The sequence below is a fragment of the Bos indicus genome, chromosome 6 (assembly GCF_029378745.1).
Source record: "Bos indicus isolate NIAB-ARS_2022 breed Sahiwal x Tharparkar chromosome 6, NIAB-ARS_B.indTharparkar_mat_pri_1.0, whole genome shotgun sequence".
Classification (NCBI taxonomy): Eukaryota; Metazoa; Chordata; class Mammalia; order Artiodactyla; family Bovidae; genus Bos; species Bos indicus.
Window position 1 is genome coordinate 72992838 of NC_091765.1, and position 15653 is coordinate 73008490.

The 15653-nt window shown below is 39.7% G+C and overlaps 1 protein-coding gene across 1 annotated transcript in view; it reads left to right on the plus strand.

Annotated features, from left to right (window-relative positions):
• LOC109560500 (RE1-silencing transcription factor-like) overlaps window positions 1–15653 on the plus strand; it is a 148396-nt gene that overhangs the window by 93182 nt on the left and 39561 nt on the right. The gene's annotated exons all lie outside the window — the stretch shown is intronic.

The following is a 15653-nucleotide window of genomic DNA, read 5'->3' on the forward strand; positions in this document are numbered from 1 at the left end:
CTGGGTGTAGAGCTTGTGGTGGTTGTTCACTCACTCAGTCATGTCTAACTCTTTGTGACCCCATGGACTGCAGCATGCCAGGCTTCCCTGTCCTTCACCATCTCCTGGAGCTTGCTCAAACTCACGTCCATTGAGTCAGTGATGCCATCCTCTGTCGTCCCATTCTCCTCCTTCAATCTTTCCCAGCATCAGGGTCTTTCTAATGAGTCAGTTCTTCAAATCAGGTGGCCAGAGTACTGGAGCTTCAGCTTCAGCGTCAGTCCTTCTAGAGATGACATACCACAACCTAATGATTGGTGCCATCACATGCCCACCCCTTGATGTCAGCAACCTCAGGTACAGGGACAATAAGACAGTGTGCACCCTGTCTAAAGTTCTGGCTAGTTGAGGCCAGAGCGTAAATTTGAAACATGTTTATACTTTTCTGAGATATATAATGTAAATTCTTTGGACAATAGTCTTAAAATGACTTATTTTGGTCATTGTTTTTTTGCTTTCATACCAAAATATTTTCTCAACTCTGTGGGATTTCTGTTACCAGATGTTAATAACATAGACACTTGCTTATAAACATCTTCATCTTTGACATTCAGGAACACAAACTGATACCTGAGCACAGACTCAGGAACAATGCTTAGAGTTGTGTTAGGAGGAATTTCAACTTCAAAAAGAAAACCATTTACCCCTCAAGGTAGATTTCTTATAAATTGATACTGCTGCCTTTTTGTTATTTTGTTCCAAACAGTTGATATCACACCTTAGAAACATTTCATACCAGGGTTCTTTTCACATAACTGTATCAGCATTTGTCAGCCAAGAATAAGAATAACAAAAATTTTTCTGTAAAGGGCCTGAGAATAAGTACTTCAGACTTTGTGGGTCATGCAGTCTGTCACAACTGATCACCTCTACCATTGTAGTGCAAAAGCAGGCAGATTATGAGTGAGTCAGCAAATGGACGTGGCTGTGTTCCAGCAAAACTTTATAAAAACAGGCAGCAAGCCATGCTTAGACTGTGTGCTGTAATTTACTGACCCCTGGACAAACATGCCAAATAAAAATGGTCAATGCAGCCATTGGCGTGTTAGTAACACCAAGAGCAAGCTAGGAGATGTGTTCTGAAGTTAATCCTTGTGGCTTTGTTTTTAGTCCTCCTTTAGTTACTCACTACTACTTAGATCTCTACAGCTCCAAATGAATGAACATTTGATGAAGTGTCTAGGAAATTTTGGCAAAATAAAATTTTTTTCTGGTCCTATTATATGGTCACTTCATTTAAATACATTTTTATTTTATCCCGAATCACCTGGTTAATTATGCCTCTAGGAAGTCTGACTTTTAACTTTAGTGTCTGTTACTTACTGCTAGTCTGCCTTGATTACAGGTACTGGTGAATCTTCTGAAATTATGCAATATGAAGGTACTTTTACTGTTTCTCATGCTACAACCAAACAAGAGATCTTATATACAAACTCTATCATAGGAAATTATCCAGTCCATATTTAATTATTGATATGAGGCTTTTAAAAGGCATCTATAAGCTTAGAAAAAGAAAGTCTTGTTACACTAAAATTAACTCAAAATGGAATGTGAATTTAAATGTAAAAGTGAAACTTTAAAATTTTAGAGATACGTAGAAAATCTTCAGAACCTAAGCAAGGAGTTCATGGACTTGACACAAAGGTATAGTTCATGAAAAGACAAACATAAATTGGACTTCATCAAAGGTAAAGAATTTTGCTCTGTACAAAACCTTGTAAAGAGAATGAAAAGACAAACTACAGATTGGCCAAAAATATTTGCAAACCACGTACCCAACAAAGGACTTGTATCTAGAATATGTAAAGAGATCTCAAAAATCACAGATGCTTCTAGTTAGCTGGAAAACAGAGAGATATAGGGGTCAAAACTGAGAATTTGTTGAAAACATTTTTGCTAGCTTATTACATGCTTGGTTCTCAGAATTTTTAAAAACTATCAGTAAATGTAAATTGTACATCTTTGAAAAGAATTCTCAAGCACTTTTGACTCTTACCACAAAGGTGTTTTTAGAGTCCCTCCACCCACCTTTTTAAAAGTAGATACTCTGCATAATCACATTTGGAAATTACAAAAAAGAAAAATTTAAGATAAATAATTACTTTTGAATGAAACCATCCCTACTATCCAGAAGGAAGTACAGTCCTAGAAATATCACATTAATTTCGTTCATTCATTCATTCCACAAATATTTACAAAATATTTACATGTGTACTGTCCTAGGAACCAGATTTAGCAGTGAATAAAACATACATCAGAATCAAAACCCCTACCCTCGAGGAGCTTACATTATAATGATTTTACTGTGATAAAAAGCCCAGTTAAAACAGCAACAAACTGTTCAAATAATGTTCACAATCAATGTATACCTACTCTTAATTAATTACACAAGACCTATGGATCAGAGAACTCTTTTTTTCTTTTAACTTTTTGGACATTTCCTGTAGCATGTGGGATCCTAGTTCCCTGACCAGGGATTGAACCTGCAACCCTCTGAATTGGAAGGTGGAGCCTTAATCACGGGACTACAGGGGAAGTCCCCTAGAGAATTAAAAAAATTTTTTTTTTTAATTTAACGAGGGACTTCTCTGGTAATCTAGTGTCTAAGATTCTGCACTACCAATTCAGGGGGCCCAGGTTAAAGCCCTTGTCAGGTAACTAGATCCCACTTGCTGCAACTGGAAATCATGTAGGCTACCGATAAGAGCCAGCACAGCCAAATAAATACACAAATATTTTTTTTTAATAAATTAAAAATAAAAATTTAATCAGTGTAGTAAATCAGGCTATATAAATACCAAAATGTATATAATCACTCCTAGGCCCATCTTAGACCACCATGTTATCAAATCTCATCTAAACAGAAGTTGCAGAAGCACCAAAGGCACTGTGGAAAACTTTAACTGGCTCCCCCTGAATCAAATCCAAACCTTTGTGGGGTTTTGGAATATGTAGTTCCTTTTCACAAAAATTTTGTTGTTTATATTAAGTAATGAATATTATTATTTTAAATGAGTTAATAAATATTTTCTAAATTGCTTAGTTTAATTCTAATAACATTAAATATTGATAGCCATAACAGGAAACACTCTTTAGGATAGTCAATAATTTTTTAAAATGTTAAAAATCTATTTGGACTCTAAGACCAAATTTTGAAGATCAATTGCCAAATGAAATAAATGCTATTCCCAATTTATATTTAATGTAAGTAGGGCCAAAATGGTCAGGAAGATGTAAAGGACAAGGCTAATTTGATCTTGTTTTCCTTTCTATTCAGCTCTAGAATGTAATAGATATTCATTTCATACTCTGAAACTAACATAAGTAGAATTCTACTGTATTAAGTGAACTTTGGCAACCTAGCGTGTGTATTCCTATTGCCTCTGTTGTTGTTCAGTCACTAAGTCATGTCTGACTCTCTGGGACCCCGTGGACTGCAGCACGCCAGGCTTCCCTGTCCTCCACTATCTCCTAGAGTTTGCTCAAACTCATGTCCATTGAGTTGGTGATGCCATCCAACCATTTCATCTTCGGTCGCCCCCTTCTCCTGCCCTCAATCTTTCCCAGCATCAGGCTCTTGTTTAATAAGTCAGCTCTTTGCGTCAAGTGGCCAAAGTACTGGAGCTTCAGCTTCGGCATCAGTCCTTCCAATGAATATTCACTGTTGATTTCCTTTAGGATTGACAAGTTTGATCTCCTTGCATCCAAGGAACTTAAGAGTTTTCTCCAGCACCATCAAATTTAAACTTTTAAGAAAAATTATCCCAAATTTGGAAATAAAGCAAAATATTACTATCTGCTTTTGTAAAGTCATACTAGAGCATTCTCTAAGAAACCTGAAGGGGATCATCAAATTCTAGGGGCTGTCATCTTATATGGCTTATTATTTACCCAGTAGAGCCTAGAGTCTGTAAAATTAGATCTTGTAGAAGATCAGCTATAAATGACTTTGTCAGGTAGAAAAGATTATGCTAAATGTTACTGTTTTATGCTAATGTGTCAACAGTTAGTAGTAATAGTAGTGTCAATAGGGCTTCCCTGGTAGCTCAGCTGGTAAAGAATCTGCCGGCAATGCGGGAGACCCTTGTTCAACTCCTGGGTCAGGAAGATCACCTGGAGAAGGGATAGGCTATCCACTCCAGTATTCTTGGGCTTCCTTGGTGACTCAGATGGTAAAGAATCTGTCTGCAATGCAGAAGACCTGTGTTTGATCCCTGGATTGGGAAAATCCCCTGGAGGAGGGCATGACAACTCATTCCAGTATTCTTGTCTGGAGAATCCCCATTACCAGAGGAGCCTGGTGGGCTACAGTCCATGGGGTCACAAAGAGCTGGACATGACTGAGTGACTAAGCACAATGTGTCAATAAAAAGCAGTGTTGTATTTAATTTTCAATCTTATTCCAGCAATCTTTTTTCCATAGACTATGTGTTTACCAGTCTCCTGTATCCTTCTTGAACTCAACTTACCATCTTGCTGGTTCCCTCACTAACTAATTAAATAAGGAGACTAAATAAGAACCCAATTTTCCTAGCATATGGGGAAGAGGGTCTTTCCCATTTGGGAAGACCAGCATGTACAAAGGCTTCATGACTCCTTTAGAGAATTTTAAGAAGTTCAATGTGGATAGAACTCTGCTTCGCAGACTTTGATATGCATGCAAATCACTTAGATACAATAAGTCAAGCTAAGGCCTAAGAGTCTGCATTTCTACAGGCTTCCAGTTGAAGCCCTTGCTGCTGATGCACTAACCACACTTTTAATAACAAGGGACTAAGCCAGAGCATAGGAGTATGTGAGAATCTCCAGAGCTGAAGATGGAAACTGAAGATGAATGTGGATCTAGAATAGGTGCTCTAATAAAAAATAATCTTTTTTTTTTTTTTTTTTACAATCTACATCAAACAAAAGATTCCTAAGGCCAAGTAGGAAGTTCACTCATTTGAAATAATATATGTGCTCCAGCCCCATTTCAGTATAATTACAGAAGTGGGACTAGGCCTAGTGAGTAACTGCATGAAAACTGTCCTGTTTTTTTGTGTTTTGCTTTTTGTTTTGGCCACTCAACTTGTGGGCTCTTATCCTACTCCTGATCAAGAGTTGAGCCCAGCCTGTGGCAGTGAAGTGAAGTGAAAATCATTCAGTTGTTCAGTCGTGTCCAACTCTTTGCGACCCCATGGTCTAGGATCAAACCCTGGTCTCCTTCATTGCAGGTGGATCCTTTACTAGCTGAGCCACAAGGGAAGCCCAACTATTGGATCACAAGGAATTCACAACTCCCTGAGCTCGTTGTTTAGTTGAGCTCAGCTGTATTTGATGATGTCTACTACCATTTAGGGATTCCCTGGTAGCTCAGCTGGTAAAGAATCCACCTGCAATGCAGGAAACCCTGGTTTGATTCCTGGGTTGGGAAGATCCCCTCTGGAAGGGAAGGGCTACCCACTCCATTATTCTGGCCTCCGGGTTGTAAAGAGTCAGACACAACTGAGTGACTTTCAATAAGCAACTGCCATCTAGTGGAAATGAATTGACATTTTAACTATGCTGTGCTGTACTTAGTCATGTCCCACTCTTTGCCACCCCATGGACTGTAGCCCACCAGGCTCCTCTGTCCATAGGGATTTTCCAGGCAAGAATACTGGAGTGGATAGCTGTTCCCTTCTCTAGGGGATCTTCCCAACCCAGGGATTGAACCCAGGTCTCCCACATTGCAGGTGGATTCTCTACTGACTGAGCCACCAGGGAAGCCAGACATTTTTTTTTTTTGCTGTGTATATAAGGTGCTTTATTCTCCTCAGAGTGATACATGCTAAGGTGGGTTGGGTTTGGGCTAATGTTCCCATATGTACAGAATTGAATAAAGTGAGTCTCTGAGAAGTCTGATTTGCCTTGATGTGGAGGGGAGCCAGGGAGGGTGAAGATGGATGTGACCACCAGAATGTATTCAGTCCTGTGCTGTTCAGTCCCTGCCTGGAATGCAGGGAGGTAAGGCAGCTCTCAGGGTAGTCACTTCTAGGCAGGGGCAGCCTGCTGGGTTTGGAGGGCCTTCTGTACCACATCTTCCCACTGGGCATCTGATATCTCGCGAGCCCAGGCCTGAACCCCCTGGTGCAGGCAGGCATAAGCCAGCCATCGTCCTTTTCACCAGCTCTACATGTTCTGGGTCCATGAGAATAGAGCTGTGGTTGTTCAGTGCTGTAGCTCCCTCCTCATCTTCATCCTCACTTTCTAATGGTGGGTCTGGCAAATGAAGCCCCAGGGCCTGGGTTTGATCCCAGGTGAGGAAACTAGATCCCACATGCCACAGCTAAAGACCCAGCACAGCCAAATGAATAAATATTTTTTAAAAAAGAGAAGAATTCAAACCCAGGAGAGGCAGTCATCATTGACACAATATTTCTCCTCCTTCGTCTCACCCTCCCCTTCCTCCTCCCTCACCATCATCCTTATTATCACAAACCATTATGATTATGTGCCAGGCATTTTCCTAAACCCTTTACAGGTATTATATAATTTAATTCTCACAACTGCTGTGAGTTAAGTATAATTATTATTCCTGTTTCATAGATGAAGAAATCAAGGCCCAGAGCAGTTAAGCAAGTTATCCAAGGTCATTAACTAGGGAAAGCATAGCCAGGATTGGGACTTGGAGAATTTGGGGTTTTGTTTTAATATTTTTAAAAATTTAAATAAAATTTGTGTCTTTGAAGTCCATGAAGTGAATTTTTTTTCTCATTTCTTATTTTGTTCTCCAGATTTATTGAGATATTGCTGACATACAACATTGTTAAAGTATACTATATGATGATTTAATACATAAAATGTATGTAAAATGATTACCACAATAAGGTTAGTGAAACTCCAGTACTTTGGCCACCTCATGCGAAGAGTTGACTCATTGGAAAAGACTCTGATGCTGGGAGGGATTAGGGGCAGGAGGAGAAGGGGACGACAGAGGATGAGATGGCTGGATGGCATCACTGACTCGATGGACGTGAGTCTGAGTGAACTCCGGGAGTTGGTGATGGACTGGGAGGCCTGGCGTGCTGCGATTCATGGGGTTGCAAAGAGTTGGACACGACTGAGCGACTGAACTGAACTGAACTGAACTGAACATATTCATCACCTCACGTAATCATAAATTGTGTATGTGTATGATGAAAACATTTAAAATCTACTCTCTCAGCAATTTAAAAACATATAATACAGCATTATAATCACCATGCTGTTCTCCAGAACTTGCTGGTGCAGCAAGAAAAAAAAGGTTTGTATATAATGGACTACTACTCAGCCCTAAAAAGAATGAAATAATGCCATTTGCAGCAACATGGATAGATTTAGAGATTATCAATACTAAGTGAAGTAGGTCAGAAAGAAAGATACAAGTACCATATGATATCACTTATGTGTGAAATCTAAAATAAGACACAAATGAACTTATTTACGAAACAGAAACAGACTCAGAGATGAAGAAAACAAACTTTGGTTACCAAAAGGGAAAGGGGATGGGGGAAGGATAAATTAGAATTTGGGATTAGCAGATGCAAACTGCTATATATAAAATAGATAAGCAACAGGGTCCTACTGTATAGCACAGGGAACTATATTCGATGTCCTGTAAAAATCAGTGATGGAAAAATATGAAAAAGAATATATACACACATATATATATACCACTGAATCACTTTGCTGTACACCAGAAACTACACAACATTGTAAATCAACTATAACTTTAATGTTTTTAAAGGTGTACAATTCTTTTCATGTATTGTTGAATTTGGTTAGCTAATATTTTGTTGAGGATTTTTGCACTTATATTCATCAGTGATATTAGCTTGTTATTTTCTTTTTTTGAGTTGTCTTTGTCTGGTTTTGGTATCAGGGTCATGCTGGCCTTGTAGGATGATTTCAAGAGGTTTTTTGGGTCCCTTTTTCTGCCTTCATTTTTTGGAATAGTTTGAGAAGGATAGATGTTAACTGTTCTCTAGATGTTTGGTAGAATACACCTATGAAGCTGTCTGGCACTGGACTTTTGCTTGTTGGGAGTTTTTAAAATTACTGATTCAGTTTCATTACAGGTAATGAGTCTGTTCACATTTTGAATTTCTGACTCAATCTTAGACAATTGTACTTTTCTAGGAATTTATTCATTTCTTCTAGGTTATCCATTTGATTGATTCTAATTGTTCATAGTAACCATTTATGTATCTGTAATGTTGATTATAACTTCTTTCATTTGGGATTTTATTTATTTGGGCCCACTCTTTTTTGCTTAATGAACATTGCTAAAAGCTTTATCAATTTTGTCTAGTTTTCAAAGAACCCACATCTCCTGCATTGGCAGGCAGATTCTTTACCACTGAGCTGCCAGGGAAGCCCTATAATAAGGTATAGGGATCTCAGTTTTAGGCATATGTAGCAGTACTACCAAAAAAAGAAAGTTGAGAAGTATATACAAGAAAATATAAGCATATAAAATACTAAAAAAAATTGGGATCTATTCCCCAATATTAAGATAAGGAAAATAAGGGGAGCTGAATTTTCTGGGGGTCTTCAAAACATTAGCTCTATCAGATTTTATAGTCACCTGGAGAAGAAGTTTTCCTGGTGGCCTGGAGCCATTATTGGCAAAAATAATTGACAGGGTGATAATTTGTGTAAGATCTCTGGTTTGAATTAATGTGCCCATCTGCCCACCTCTATGGTCAAATTGTCATTGACCTGAAGCAATGCCTTGCACGTAGTAGGTACTGCATAACTATTTGCTGCAAGCAAGAGAGGAGTATAAGAACTTACTGTGGAATGGAAAACAGATGTCACTACCTTGGAAATCTAATCAAACAGCTTTTGAGGTATAGGGAGGCATGCCTTTGCAAATCAGGAACTATTCAACCCCAGGAAGCAGATGTGGTCAAAACTCCAGGGTCATATTTTTACTCTAGTGACTATCAAAACATTTAATCTGCCCAGGGAATTTATTTCCAAATGACATTCTGAGTGACTGCTTCCATTCAGTACAAGCTGGGTTTTGCGATAATTGCCTTTGATGTCTGTGTTGCAGTCTTCCTTCCTCTCCTAACCCCTGCCACTGTCAATTACTCTGGGAGGCTGCCCACAACAATGGAGACTATTGCTTCAGTAAAGGTAGTGTCCATAGTGCCAGAGGTTACAGGCTCTGCTGAAAGCTATTCTGAGAGCAAAGGGAACTTCTAAGGGTTTGTTTTTACTGATATATATTATTTTCCTTTCTAAAATATATGCCCATCATCACATGGGCAAAACACGCCATTTGTGGCAGCAGTTTCATCTCAGATCTTCACTGGATTTACTGCCTCTGCTGTGGGCAAAGTGATTCTTAACATTGCAAGACTGTAGCTGGGGAATTCCAAGGACAGGTAGAGAAAAGAAGAGATGCTTTCTAGGCCAATAACAGTACCTTAGTGCCCTAAGGACTTCCATAAACTATTTCTACCTTCTATACCCAGCATTCTTGAAGGATTAAGACATTTTAGGCAGTGCCAGAGAAAGGAACTAACATTTATTGGTTCATGATTATAGGTGAAAAGTTGTACAGATCCGTCTTAGTTCTAGAATGTTATCAGACCCAATTTACAGATGAGGACAAATGAAGCTACCTTGGGATCTAAACTCAGATGCCTAGACTCTAAAATCATGTTCTTTCTCATACAGGAAAAGAGGGGAATGGGAGTGGGAGTCAAGATTACTGGCTTGTTTGGGACAATATCTCAGTAAATACACCAGGACAGTGGCATTCACAGGAATGGGCATAAAATAGTCTCATCCAATATATTACTTTAGTTATATTGGAACAAAATGCTCACCTTTAATTCATCCTGATTTGGGGGAAATAACTGAAAATTTAAGACTATTTTAAGTACCTAATTATAAATTTTTCTAAGTTTAATAGGTCCTGATCCCCAGCCCCATCATACCGCAACAACTAATCAAGGACCAGAGGCTCCTTTTTCAGATCCTAACTCTCCAGGTTTCCGCTGTTGGCCATTTCTCAGTAAGATAAACACTAGATGCCTGTCATACTGGATAAAGTTGTACTTTGGGTTCCCACTGCCTTCCACAATTCATTACATTTCAAATATGCCCAAAATATAATATAAGCTATACTCATCATAAAATTCTTAATGTCTTTTTGAGCTCACTCCTAACATTATTTAAAATTGGCAATCTATACTTCAAACATGGTGACTAGAGTTGCAAGTAGATGTGTTTACAGAAAGTCTTTGAAACTAAGAAGTTCACAGAAAGGACATTTTATAATTGTCAAATTCTTATGTGAAATAATACAAGAAACAAATTGTCATAGAGAACGCTGGGCTGTCTACAAGCAGTAAAAGTTGAGTCCTTTAGGAATAGAAAAAGAAGATTTTTTAAAGTGGCTACCATTGACTCCGGAAGGGGAAAATAAAAAAGAAGCTATGGCAAAGAAAGCCGTTTGACCTCTTCTATTTGACTTATGTTCTTAGAGATGACTTTGTCCCAGGGCCAAGTCTAAAATAATGTGTCCTTTCTGTTGTCATTATTTAAGTCCTACTTATCAAGAAGAAAGGCCAACTCTCAAAAAAAGTTGAAAACTTAAAAAGGAGTTTAAACATTCAGCTGTGGCAAGTCACTGGAATGAGTAGACAAAATTTCACAAGTTTTATTCTGAACTTGTACACCTGATTTTGGAAAACATTTACATGGTAGGTTTAGTTTTAATTTGTCCTACTTCAGTGCAAAATTTCTTGGATCCTGGAAGTCTTCCTAAGTTCCTTTTACCTCCTTTGTAACAGTGCCTCTTAAACTTTAATGTGCACAGACAGCTTGTCAAAATGCAATTCTGATTCACTAGATCTGGGTTGGGCTTCAGATTCTGCATTTTTACTAAACTCTCAGGTGATGACAGTGTTTCTGACTGATGGGCTACACTCTGTGAACCAAGACTTTAGATCAGAGAATTCTTAAAACTCAGTGGAATGATATCTCAAAAGCAGGAACTAAATGGATTAATTGTTGTTGTTTAGTCACCAAGTCATGTCTGACTCTTTTGTGACGGTGTGGACCATAGCCCACCAGGCTTCTCTGTCCATGGGATTTCACAGGTAAGAATACTGGAGTGGGTTGCTGCTTTGGATCTTCTGGACCCAGGGATCAAACCCAAGTTTCCTGCATTGGCCAGTGGGTTCTTTACCACAGAGCCACCAGGGAAGCCCAAATGGATTAACAGAGGAAGACTTTTTCTAAGGGGACATTTAAGAGTGAAAAAAATATGAATAGGACTTCCCTGGGGGCCCAGTGGTTAAGAATTCACCTGCCAGTGTGGACGTGGGTTCAATCCCTGGTCCAGGAAGATTGCACATGCCACAGGGCAACTAAACCCATGTGCCACAACTGCTAAGCCTGCATGCCTAGAGCCTGCACTCCGCAACAAGAGAAGACGTCACAATGAGAGTAGCCCCAAGTTCACTGCCGCTGGAGAAAGCCCACAAGCAGCAATGAAGACCCATAGGCAAAAATAAAATTAAATTAAATTTGAAAAAAGAATATGAATAGAAACTATCTTAAACCAGACATGCTTTACTATGGAGAGATACTGGTAGATTTAAAACAAGAAGGAACTGGATCAGATTGACTTATTATTAAATATCACTCCTTTCTTCCTACGTAGGGATCTATTAGCAAGAGATAGACAACACACAAGCCACTACTGAGGAAAATAGCTAGATAATTCCAACAAAGCCCTAGCCAAGTCTTTATCTTATCTCGACCTCCCTCTGACCCTCATGGCAGTTATATGCAAGTTGAGAGATTTCAAGCATAGGATGACAGACATGGCCTTTATTCAAGATATTATCTCTACAACAGAGTCATGAACCAGAGTCTACTAACTACGTTTTTACAGGTGAGGAAGCCAAGACTCAGAGTTGTGGTAATTGCGGAACGTCATTGAGCTAGTTAGTGAAATAGCTGGAATTGGAGCCCAGGTGGTCAGGGTCTAGAATCCACATTCGAAACTTCCTCAAGTATTGCTCTCAGTATTTGAATATCATAGCGCGGTAGGGTGTGTACTAGGCATCCAAACTTGTAGGTGAAATCATCAGGATTCCTCTAGGAATGTAATTAATGTTTGTAGAATCTAAATCTCTTCCAGAAGTCTCAGGTACATCTGCATTATAAGTTTTCTACTTTTACTATCTCCACATCTTTAACTTTCATTTACCCTTCAACCCATTCAGATTCAACCAGGCATCTGACTTCATCACTCACATGAAGTGACTTTTTTTTTTTGGCTGCAACATGCGGCATGAAGAATTTTATTTGCTGGGCCAGGGATCCAACCCATGTTCCCTGCAGTGGAAGCACTGATTCCTAACCATTGGATCACCAAGTAAGTCCCCTAAGTGACCTTTTTAAAGCCCTGGCTGTCTCCTATGTTGCCAAATCTAATATATGCCTTCTACTCCTAATCTGACACTGCCTCTCAATAGCATTTGGCCCAGCCCTCTGGTTTCTCTGACACTGTACCATTTTGTTCTCTGATATCTCTGTTCCCTCTCCAGTCTCCTTTTGCTACCTCTTCATTCTCCATTCCAGCTTGTTATTGTATCACAACAAACTGTGGAAAATTCTTAAAGAGCTAGTAATACCAGACTACCTTACCTGTCTCCAAAGAAACCTGTATGCAGGTCAAGAAGCCACAGAATCAGACATGAAACAATGAACTGGTTCAAAATTGGGAAAGGAGTACATCAAGGCTGTATATTGTCACCCTGCTTATTTAACTTCTGTGCAGAGTACATCATGTGAAACGCCAGGCTGAATGAATCACAAGCTGGAATCAAAATTGCTGGGAGAAATATCAATAACCTCAGATATGCAAATGATACTACTCTAATAGCAGAAGTGAAGAGGAACCAAAGAGCCTCTTGATGAGGATCAAAGAGGAGAGTGAAAAAGCTGGCTTAAAACTCAACATTCAAGAAACTAAGATCAGGGCACCCAGTCCCATCATTTCATGGCAAATAGATGGGGAAAAAGCTGAAACAGTGACAGACTTTATTTTCCTGGGCTCCAAAATCACTGTGGACACGGACTGCAGCCATGAAATTAAAAGATGCTTGCTCCTTGAAAGAAAAGCTATGACAAACCCAGACAGTAATAAAAAAGCAGAGACATTGCTTTGTGGACAAAGGTCCATATGTCAAAGTAATGGTTTTGCCTGTAGTCATGTCCGGATGTGGAGAAGGCAATGGCAACCCACTCCAGTACTCTTGCCTGGAAAATCCCATGGTCGGAGGAGCCTAGTAGGTTGCAGTCCACGGGGTCACGAAGAGTCGGACACAACTGAGTGACCTCACTTTCACTTTTCACTTTCATGCATTGGAGAAGGAAATGGCGACCCACTCTAGTGTTTTTGCCTGGAGAATCCCAGGGACGGAGGAGCCTGGTAGGCTGCCATCTATGGGATTGCACAGAGTCAGACATAACTGAAGGGACTTAGCAGCAGCGGTGGCAGCAGCATGTCCGGATGTGAGAGTTGGACCATAAAGAAGGCTGAGAGCTGAAGAATTGACATTTTCGAACTGAGGTACTAGAGAAGACTCTTTAGAGTCCCTTGGACTGCAAGGATATCAAACCAGTCAATCCTAAAGGAAATCAACCCTAAATATTCATTGGAAGGACTGATGCTGAAGCTCCAATACTTTGGCCACCTGATGCAAAGAGCCAACTCATTGGAAAAGACCCTGATGCTGGGAAAGATTGCGAGCAGGAGAAGGAGGCAACAGAAGATGAGATGGTTGGATGGCATCACTGATTCAATGGACATGAATTTGAACTCTGGGATACAGTGAAGGACAGGGAAGCCTGGCATGCTGCAGTCCAATGGGGTCACAAAGAGTCGGACATGGCTTAGGGAATGAACAACAACAGGTCAGTTAATCTCTGTTGGTCTTTATTTCTTCTCTCATCTTTTCCCTTCCTTCATCCCTCCCTGTTTATCCTCATGACTTTAAATATCTTCTTAATGATGCAAATGACTCCCAAATTTACATTGTCAGCGCAGGCCTCTTCCCTTAACTCTAAACATAGAACTTTTACTTTGACTTCTCCACTGGCTTGTTTTATGGCCATTTAAACTTGTATTCAAAACTCAGTGTTTAGCAGAGCTTCACATAGGCGTGATGATCATACTGGTTATTGAGTACATGGTTCTTTGGTTTCAGGATAAATTTAAAAATTCTTAACCTGGTATCCAAGGCCAATTTGGGGCAGTCTTTGCCCAGAGATCTTTCTGTGGTCATACTAGGATTTCCCTGTTGGTCTAGTGGTTAAGACTCCATGATTCCAATGCAGGGGGTACAGGTTTGATTCCTGGTCAAGGAACTAAGACTCCACATGCTGCATGATTCGGTCAAAACAGAAAAAAAGGCTTACCCAGTTCCTACTCATTTGCTAACTCAGCCTAACTTGGTACTGGCCAATAGTTGCTCTGCTTACCACTCATTCTATGAGTGAGAAAAATGGATGGTACCTGACCACAGGGTAAGTTAGTCTGGCAGGCTATCAATGTCAGTATCTGAATATTCTTGAAAGGTCATTGAGACAGTTCCCTTCCCTCAGTGAACCCCTTCCCACATATAAAACTATGTGAGGCTTGTTGGATGGATTTCCTCCACAAAGTTGTTATCCAGAAACTGGGTTTGCCTTTTGGTGGGTGTCAAGCCAAAAGATGCAACCAAGCCAAAGATTGGAAGAAGTAAGGATTTGTGAAATAAAAGTCATATTTTTGTGGTTAAACAGGAGAAATTTAAACAAGAAATCTTTTCAGCCCTTTGGACTCCTCTCTGCACTGTGCATTGTGTATCTGCATTATGCATTACCAAACCTCCTCTCCTCCCTGCCCCTGAAAAGGGGGGAGGAGTACCTGCTCAACCTTAAAGAGAAACTTCTTCTAGCATCACAAAGAAGACTCCTTAAAAGATAATATTCTTTCTTGATGTTGTAAGGGGTCATATGACCTACCACAGTGACTCATTCGATATCTAGCCCTCTGTCTCAAAAAAGCTTATGTAACTATGCCTTTACTTTTAAAGGATGTAATAGTTCTTGGAGCTGAGACGCTCTTCCCAGGTTGTAATCCTCCAATTTGGCTCAGATAACATTTTCCATTTCTTTCTTAGATCAACTGATTAATTTCCCATCAACAGATTTATTACTTGTAGCAAGTAAGGAGAACACCAGAGAGCTTTCCCAAAGCAGTGTCTCCCCAAACAGCAAAATGTGGAAGTTTTAAACGAAGGGTACATGCATACTCATTAAAGGGCTTGGGTGGTATGTGTATATTCATGAAGGGAGAATTGAGTAAGAGAGATTTCAGCCTAGAATTGGTGCAAAATCGACAGAGTCCAAACTATAGTGGAACGAAGTTGGAAAACGTTGACATCATCATTTGATCCTCCACCTCGGTGGGGGCCTTAGTTCCTGCAGAACTCAAAGGTATGTACCAGATTGCTATGTATACTCCCTGAGGAGGAGCTAGAGTTCTGTTTTATTGCAGAACTGTTGTTTCCTGACTGCTTTTCCTTTGTTTCTTC